Raw genomic sequence first — 10,324 nt, 5'->3', positions numbered from 1 at the left:
TGTAATGAAAGTAAGAATGGGTATAGCAATAACTACACCTTATCCGCAGGAATTTCGTGATGTTAAGTCGAGAGACGATTTCCTCAATTTGTCATAATTTCCGACGTTTGTGTTCGCAACAGACAATGACAGGGTTCCGACGTAATTACATAAACACAAGAAACAATTCTTTAACTACAGTTCTGTCCTGGAAAATGTTCTTCTTCGAACACAACATTCGCTACTTCTTCTTCTTTCGTGTTTCGTGGCGGTTGGCAAATGTTAATGTGAAATTCCGCCACCTACCGGGATGGGGTGTGAAGTCCAGATGGGGAGAAACAAACAAAACTAAATCCTTTAATGAAACCTGTATCTCGCAAAATATTTTAACATAAATCTATAAAGTGCATTCTTGAATGTTTCTGTTTTGAAATAGATTCCACATCGAAATAGATTCTTTAATGGTCTTTATTTAAAAAATTTCAACCGTAAATTTAGCAGTGACTAACATTTCCCATAATATGCAGGAAAAAAAAAATAGTACTGAAAGGGCTTTGTGAATTGCAATTAAGACAGTACTCGTGCTCAGTAATTGTATACATATTTTATTTTATTTTATTTGAAATTACAGAGAGCTAATTCTCATAAACAGAGTTTCACCACTAGATGGCAGTGTTAAGCTGTAGGGCAGGCACAGATCAAGGCAGACAATAAAAGCAATGTAGTTCAGCTTTTGTGTGTAACCTTGCATAATGTGTTTAGTTAAATAAATACAGTTGTATCCTTTGATATTCATCCCGGACATATAATACAATTTTAAAACATTAAAATCTTCTTTTAAAAAAAAATAAATAATTAAAATAGGCTACTTCTCCTGGGCACAGTAATATACGCCGTGTAATTTCTTTAGTTTGCCGAAAATAATGTAAATCTTTAACCGAAAGATATGTTACTTGCCATATTTAAGGTAGGCTATTCTTTTTTAAAGTTCAGAGTGTTATAATGCAATATTAATTTAAAATGTGTCCTGTTTTTAAACCACCCTCAAAATAAGGGGGTGCATATTTCAAAGAAGTCGCACTAAAGAAGAGCACAGTTTGTGCAACCACCCCATCACCGCGCGCTTGTCCATGCAATTAGCCCTTATCTGTAAGCAGTTTAATTTTCTGCGACGTGGCGCGAGCGGCTCGGGCCTGATGGATGTGACATTAACGGGAGATGAAGCTGGGGAGATTGGACGCTGCAGTCACATAGTGGCATTTGTCACTGCCCCGGTCATGCAGATTGCGCCAGCACCGGCCACTGACTAAGATTAATGACGACGGCTCTCAGTCTTTGTTTCTCTCTGTGCTTGTGTCGAGCTCGAGCCTAAATACCATTCACACACACCCGGGCTTTATGATAAGACCTCATACATACAGACTGTAGGAGAGGCATCATTATTTCCTGGTAATTACATTAAAATGCAGTGGATCCCATTTATTAATGTAAATTCAAGTCATGTCATTAGTGGTGTTCGGGAAGGAAACCAACAGTATTACATGCTTGGGCATTTTTCAAAATAGGTGTGCTATTAGCCTACTAGCCTACTTTTAGACTTTTCACAAAAAATGCAATGAAACATTTCCGCAATAAATATCGTCCAAATTTTTCATTATAAATGTTATGTATATTTCTAACACTGAAATAAATAAAAAATCTCTTCAGAATCTTTCTCTATTTTTCAAACTATTTTTCCTCTTTTGGAAAGTGCCGAAAACCCACTAGGGGATGTTCTGTTTTGCTGTTGGAGTAAGCCTAAATGGGAAAATAAAATGTATGTTTACTATGGTTTCCATATAAATTTGCTTAATGTGAAAATGATCCATAATAAAATGAGTATATCCTGTTTTTACACGATAAACGTGAGATGGACTGGAATCATAGAGACTCAGATATGGGTTAGAAACCAACCTAGAAACCACCAAGAACATCCTAGCAACCACCCAGCCCGCCCTGGTAACCACACAGCAACATAGTGGCAACCATTCCCAAACCCAAAGCACTGTGGGGGGTGAGTTTTGCAGGGTCAAGCAACACTTTCATTTTCTAACCAAAATGTGAAAAAGCTAGTTTTCGTGCAGTTGTTGTTATTATTATTTAGATTTATTTGCATTTAATTTGCTCTCTCTTTTTTACCCTATAGCCTACACACACACACACACACACACACACACACACACACACACAGCATAGTAGCACCTGCAGACCTATATCATTTTTGAAGTGGCAAAAGCAAGTTGATAAATAGGGACCAAGGGATGTCTACCGATTAAACAAAAATGCAATTCTTGGAATTTCTTACAAAAACGCTGCGCAGAATCATGAAAGGAATTCCTAAGAAGTGCACGAGACCTCCACGTATCCCCTCGGTTGTAATAAGAACAAGAGGGAGAGAGCGGTAACCCCAAACTGGCTGCTCGGCTGCACAGAAAATGGTTTTCCTTGACAAATGAGGTGATGCGGACCAGGCTCAGATGGATGGGGGTTTGGGCTGGTTGTATCAGGGCTCTTGGGATGCTGGGTATTTACTCAGTCATTCATCATCCTCTGGCACATCTACTTATACAGGATCTGCACCGCACACCCATACTGATGTAATTCTCCACATGGAGAGCTGAATTACCATAGCCTGTCCTCAGTGTGTGTGTGTGTACGGATATGCTATTGTGAAGCGTGGAACAATTTTCTGGATGTGCAATTGTGCACTTTTATGTATCTGTGAACCTCAAACTGTAACAACACATTCTAATGGCAAATCTAACTTCTTTATGTTTTGGTAAATTTGTTGCGAATGCCTATGATCTCGTTCATATGTTTTCCTATGATCATAAGGTTTGGTTACTCCATGAGTGTATGTATTTATTCTAGGATGTACCATTGATGGTGTGAATTGGACAGGACCGTTGTACCAACCTGACATCTTTGATCTAATGCCCTAACATGTTTACAATTCATTTGAATTAAGAAATGATAAAGATTACATCACAAAAGAGGTAAAAAAATGATCCAAAATCAATATTTGAGCAAGAACAAAACCAGCCAGTGTTCAAAACTATTACCTTACTTTAGCGTGATTCTCAACAGTAAGCTTTTAATAATGTTTTCTAATTTAAGTGGTAGGCCTACAGGTTTTCGTGGGAAATTTGAGCATGCTGCCGCGTCATTGTGTCACATCTCTGTAAACATAAAGAAGTTGTCCCCGCTACTAGACTATGGCATGTGAAGATCCTGCAGGTTGAGGATATTGTATAGCCTTTTCTCACATCAGCTAGAATAATTAAATATATCTTTTGATGGCAGATTCTTACCCAGAAAGCATTGTGTGTTTATGAAATTATTTTGCAGTTTTAAATATGCTTCTGATTACAGATATTGAATACACAATATTTGTATTTTAAAGAGAGCATAATTAGCTTTTTGATTTAAAAGAATTTCTAAATATGAAATTCGAATAGTATGACAATTAGAGATTCGACTGCACAGAAATTGAAATCTACATGCTAGTGCATACTCATAATCAAGCAATGCTGATGTTGTTAGCATTAATAATTTAAGAAATAAGTAGAACAATGATAATAATTTGCACATTGATGTGATATGAGCTAACTGATCATAAATCATCATATAATGCGATTTATTGTAATGTTTTTTTCCTCGGTTGGTCAGAACAAACGTGGCAGACTTGTTATTTACTTGTTCAGATTACAATATAAAGCAAAAATTCTTATTTGGGTCATATATGTGCAATCTGTGATTGCGAAGTGCAGTAAATATACACACCGGTAATTGACCTCATGACATTAGATTCATCTTTGCTGGAGCTGCACCGGAGCACAACCCACACAGGAATGATAATACCGCACACAGCTGCAATTAGGTTGCACCACATGATTTTGTTGGTTGCACCACGTGACAGTGATTTGGTGGACAACAGGTTTTCCAATGTTAATAGCGTTTTTAACAAAACTGGTTTGCTGTTAATGTTTTTCACATATATACACTTTCGTACAACCCGCTTACCCCCCACTGACATATAAACCTTTATTTTAATTTAAATTTTCTCAAATTAAATCCAGTGGTTTCGTAGTAATCACATCGTACAAATTCATAAAAAAATAAAATAAAAAAAAATTCCACCTAGTAAAATAATTACGTTTTCTCATTAGATCGGGTTATTCCATGGATTTGTTCTAATGTGTCCATGATGGTGTACACTTGACAGGACAGTTGGATCACCCTGACAATTACAATTTATGTCTTAAAAACTATTACAATTAATTTATATTTTATAAATGAAAACATTTTCATCACACAGGAGTTTAAGTCTTTTTTTTGCATGATAGTTGCACCACATTACTTTATTGGTCGCACCTTAGAACAAGTCATAATACTTTTGCTCATTCATATGTTTTTGTAAAACCCACTTACATTCCACTGATGGTTTTGGGGTGTATCTCTATGCTTGCTTTTTTTCTTTTTCTAAAAATTAAATCATTTCATATGAATCACATCACCACCCTGTAAAATAGTTACATTTTATCATACTGTTGGAATATTCCATTAATTCTAAAGTTTAAATCGATTCAGCTGTCATAATTAAAAAAAAAAATTTCAAGCAAGCAAGAAACCTGCAAACACTTAATGAGCACATCCCATGATGCTTATTTTAATTTGAACAGCTTTGATCCTGGTCTCCAGTCATCTATGAACTAGCATTGTCATTCATTCCTCAAAGCTGTTCTGAAATGACAGAAACTCACGTCGTCCAAATGTTGAGCATCGATCTGCCCACGTTGTCTTGCTGTCCGTCTGTAACTCCCTTCCCTATTTGCTTATGCACCTCTCGCAATGCTGAACATCTCTGCACTGACACCATATCCCATCATCCTCCTGATGCTAGCTCTGTCTCAGCATGGGCTCCGACCAGGGCGCTCATGCGTGAGTGACATTTGCTCCAGCAGAACATTGGAGTTTCAATCAAACCACATGGGTCCTGGGTGTAGTTTGTTCTTCAATACAGTATGGAGTGAAAAGACAATATTTACCCCCACATGGAAATCCCATGTGGATTCACCCTCGGCCAGCTCGTGTGTGCCAACTGTCTGCCCTGGAATCCCATGGTGCACCGGGAACAGGCTGGTAATGTGGAAGAGGGTGATGATGCAAGCAGCTCAGAGCTCCCTGGGGGACATGAATGTTGATTAAACATGTGCTCAGCCTTGGCTATTGAGCAATGGGACGTGGAACAAATGTCAAACGTTTGTTAATTTCTCTGCAGCGGAGGACTTATCAGTGGAGGGGGTGGAACCCACACCAATGAGGCATGACCCCAATGAGAAACCGATTGGCCGGCCAGACAAGATCAATCTTCTAGAATCAATTTTGAGGAAAGAACAATGTTTCTTGTCGGCGTGAACGCATGTGCAGCGGCATTAAGTGTTTCTTTATAGTAGTTGTTGGGAAATGCAGTCATCTAAATTGCAGAACAATACTTTAGACCTGTCTGTACCTGATAATAAATGAAATGAACAGGTACTGCTTATTCTAATTGTGGCTTAGAAAAGGAAACATGAGACGTTAAGTGAGAATCACTTAAATCACTTTTAAAAATCATGTGCCAAGTTTTAACTTATTTTTGTGTTTGTTTGTTTTAGCATTTTTACATTTTTTTATTGCTGTTGGTTTCTTATTGTACCACATGACTTTTCTAGTCTCACCACATGACAGTGATTTGGTGGACAACCCCGCCACCCCCACCCACCATGTTATTAATAGTTTTATCACTGTTCTATTTTTCCCCAAAAAAAGAGAAAAAGATCAAGATGTGACTAAACTAATAATTATAATAAAAAAAAAATTTAATCATTTAATAAAAAAATAATCATTTTCAATTTTTTTTTTTTTTTATTTAGATTTTTTTTAGTTCATCCAACCCACATAAGAGTAGTTGTATTAATCCGACTTATTGGATTAAGTGGCGGCACAAGCTATGGAAGCAGCATATTTGTGGGAAAGCTGAATTACATACAGTTTTGCATCCTCCACCCTTCATTCAAACTCACCTCATTGCTGGGGGTGCGGCTTAAAGTGTATCATCACTCTGTGTCGAGGCATCTGACGTTAGGTGTGAACTCACAGCGTTACAAACAACTGAAGGGCAGGATGATGGTTAGACCTACATGAAGTTCCCTCGAAATACCTCCCCTGATAAAAACACAGAGCTGGAACTCTTTTGTTGAGAGCAGGATGTTAGGATAGAGAGGATGCAGATGAATGAAAGTGAAAGAGAGATGCCTACAGGGTAAAACAAAAGAGTAAATGCAAAGAGTGAGGGTCTTCCATTTATGCGTCTTCGCATCTGTGGATTGCCAGCCGTCAGTGTTCAGTCCGGCCCTCCATTTGTCTTACTGCACTGTGCTCTGACAATGAACCACCGGTTTCCTTTATTTCCTCCAGTCCAATCTAATGAGCATCTTCTGTGCGCAGGGATGGAGGTTCTCTCCTTTGTGAGGGCCGGACAGGTGTCTAACTGAATGATGAATGTCCTTGCATCCTTCCATAATTGGCTTCTCTCTGTTTGGCCTCAGTCTGGCTGCATGTCTGCCGGGCGGCCACCTCCATCTGTCAATCAAGTTTGCCCCGTTGCCGACTGGCTGGCCCTCTGATAGCTATGCTAATGCAGCCGCTGGCTTCTGATTGGCTGCCGCTTGGCTGGCCTAGGCTAATCCATTATGGCCCTGACAGTAGTAATCTCCCCCCCAACACCGGGTCCCGTGTGCTAAACGTTATTTGACCGTTCCTGTCACGTTCCTGCTGGCAAACGGACAGCGAAGGTGATGGATGACCCTGCGCAGAGCGCGCTCGTTCATCACCCCCTCTGACTTGTTTGTGTGGCACTGAAAAAATTAGGCACTGTGATTTTTTCAAGATTACTTTTTCATTAAGAAATGCTTCGCCCAATTGAGGTTGGAGTGCGCTGGCATACTGGATGGTCTCGGCTGATTTTTACCATTAGCTAATGCCATATAACAATCATAACAATGATTTCGGGAGCCGACTGAATGACAATTCTGACTGGACGTGAACCTGTGACCGTGTTTATTCGGCGCAGTAATTGCGACCGACCGTCGTGATAGATGTAATTAGTGTCTAGCGTCTGAAGTTGACATGAGTAAATATACAGTCGTGGGACTGTGGCTCACGCCCATTAACGCCAATGGTTTGTTTTCTTACCTCACTCAGTGACTGCAGAGGGTCTTCGCACATGCTCCGGCCTGAAAAGAGATTTGCTGAGAGAACCTTATTGGATGTGGCTAATGCTAACATGGCTGTAGACAGCTCGAGATGTGAGGTCCAATGAAATCATCGCTGAAGCTGGCTTCGCATCTTGTCTTCTTGACCAAGTAACTGCGGTTTTACAGCGATACCCGTGGGAAGGAAAATCGCGAGAATTAGCAAAGTCACACTCTGCTACTAAAATCCGTTTTGAACCTTTAACATAAACTGACGTCCATAACACAGGTGGTAAAGAGAAACCTAACGAATCAAAGCCTTTCCACAAGCTGAAGTAAACACTAATATATAGAAGGTGTAACGTGTCATACACACTAATACAAAACAAAAACAATCTATCTCATTAAATAATTCAGTTAACGGCTGTTTCGGTTTGTTGACGTTTGTGTCTTTTTATTATATAATGCATATGCATATAAGGGTTTTATAGGAGAAACATCTGAGACAACAATTTTCGACTTCAAAGAAACAAATGAAGCCTCCTGAACGACGAAAGAGCAAAATCGGAGCAATAAAATATTCCCCTCAGAGGCCTTTGGTTCTTTAATGTTATTTTAAAACCACTCATCACTGTGGAAACAAATCTGCAGTGTATATGAAGAGTTCACTCTTCTTATTGCTCACTTTCAGAAGATCTTGTTTACATCGTTAATACATGTAAAGGCTATCTCATACATCTGTCTTGGCCTGCTATGCAAACAGTCAGAAGTGTTTTGTTTAAAATGAACTTCACATAGCCACGGGCTGCTCTGAGCTTCTTCATCTGATGACGCTGTCACTAACAATTATTATTAATTTTTTTCACATTCTAACATTTTCATCTTTTATTTCTCTAAAAACGCCTTTACTAGTTTTCCGGGGAGACTCTTGAGATATCAACCAACAGCCTCACATTTGACCAAAACCAAAGATGAAAAGAGCAATGATAAATTAATAAAACGTTGAATGAAGAGGATCCATGCCGTCTGAAAAAATGCCTGTTTTGTCATGGCAGGTTGTAGAAAAGATCTCTCTCTGTAGTTTCCCCCCCTGTTTTTTAGGGGTCAGCACGTGAGATTTATGTGATGAGACTGGTCCGTGTGCACTTCCTCTCTTCTCTGGCCTTGTCAGATCTGGTTGCAGACAGAGGGCAAAAACATTTTTCATCCGTGTGAGATTCTCACCACAGGCTTTCATCTGAGCTAACATAATATGGATGCATGGCATTTGTATGCTGGTTGATGTACTGTATAAGTATCAGATTGCCAAGCACCATCTGACAAAAATGATTGGGATGTTTTATTATAAGCGTGTCAAAAGTGTGAGGCAGAAATACTGTGGGTTGTCTTAGTCTACAAAAAATGCAATGCACCATAATGTGACATACTAGTTCATCTAAAGAGTTTTTCAACATAATTTTGTATAAACACAACTGGTACTTGTGTAATTATTATTTTGAGGGTACTTTGAATGTTTGTACTCAAAAAAATGCATTTGACACAGTGTTGGGCTGCTTACAAAATAAATCTGTCAGAAATAATTCAATGGTAACCAGTTACAGAACTTGAGAATAACATGAATTATAAATTGATATGCATTTGTCAAAACGCTGATTATATGGGTGAACTATAAGAAAGAATAAAATAGCCAAACAATTAATTATACAACATTTAAATTCCAACCATAGCTACTGTTTTTAGGATTTCTGGGGTTATAGAGTAAAGGGTGCATGGGAACAGTAGAGTATTCCTGTGGGAAGACAATTCCTGGAGGACAGGTCTTTCTCACTAAGAAATCTGACTCAGGTGTCAACTGGAGTCATGTCCCCTGGCCAAACCGTAGCTGTCCCCTCCCCGACCCCCACCCAGGGCCCACTTTACCTCCGCCTGGCCCTCTGTCTGTCAGCTAAAGCCGCTCCGCTGAGGCCCGAGTGCAGAACCAGATGTGCTGGCTGAGTCCTGAAACATTCTCTTCCCACTGACATCTTAACCTGAAAGGTGTATGTGTGTGTGTGTGTGTGTGTGTGTGTGTGGGAGAGAGAGAGAGAGAGGTCAAACTTTAGCTTGGCCTCTGAGATTGTGTAGATTACTTACGAAGGTGGTGTTTGTTGCTTCAGCACTGATTGTGTACTTGGTTGTATGTTTTTATCCTGTACAAGAAGAGCCTAACAGTACAACCACAAAAAAACAACATTTAGACTAGATTTTTGTTTAGCTTCACTCCATTTCATTTCAATAGAACACTAATCACGAATCAAAAGCCTCTAATAGTCATTATTTGGCTCATAATGGGACGTGCATGTTTTGATTGTGTTTGTGTTTGGGTGATCTGTAGCCGTATTGGTTTTATAATCAAAGTCACATTTGAGTCATGCATCTCGCTTCACCCCTTCACCCACAATTCATCATCTCATTCAGACTGATATACGATATCTAATTTATCAACATATGCCCAATCCAAGCAGCCCCACACATGTGCGAGCAATTAGGCAATAGAACAGTTGCTAACACAAACACCTTCTGATAGATGACACTCTAAATGTAAGGCCAAACCATGGCAAACATGACTCAAGGAACTGCAGTATCAATCAGATGAGCAGTGGCCTTTACTGTCACCTCCATTGATTAAAAACATTGTTTGGAGTTTCTGAAATGTGTTGCCAAACTGAAGTCTGTAGACGATTGTGCTGTTTACTCTGTAGGTTCAGAGGGGTGACAATTCCTCTCACAAATGATACACTATGTCAAAAAAAGAGTATTAGGAACATATTGCAGACAGAATAAGGGGTAACAGTCAATGGATGTCTATATTTAAACCATATGTAAAAATATTTTGTCTATAGCATCCACAAGGGATCTGGAGAACAAGACCTTGTTGCTCAGAAGACTTGATGGAGTTCTCAGTTGTGTTTTATTTGTGAATCAACTCTGCTGACAACCTCTGGACAGAGAGGAAAAATGTTGACATGCACTACAGTAAGAATTATAGAGCTATAAAATGAGAATGGCCAAGATAAATTTGACTTCTGATG

The sequence above is a fragment of the Carassius gibelio genome, chromosome B20, assembly GCF_023724105.1.
Source record: "Carassius gibelio isolate Cgi1373 ecotype wild population from Czech Republic chromosome B20, carGib1.2-hapl.c, whole genome shotgun sequence".
Lineage (NCBI taxonomy): Eukaryota > Metazoa > Chordata > Actinopteri > Cypriniformes > Cyprinidae > Carassius > Carassius gibelio.
The sequence above is the reverse complement of the archived record's forward strand: the minus strand, read 5'-3'. Positions refer to the sequence as shown.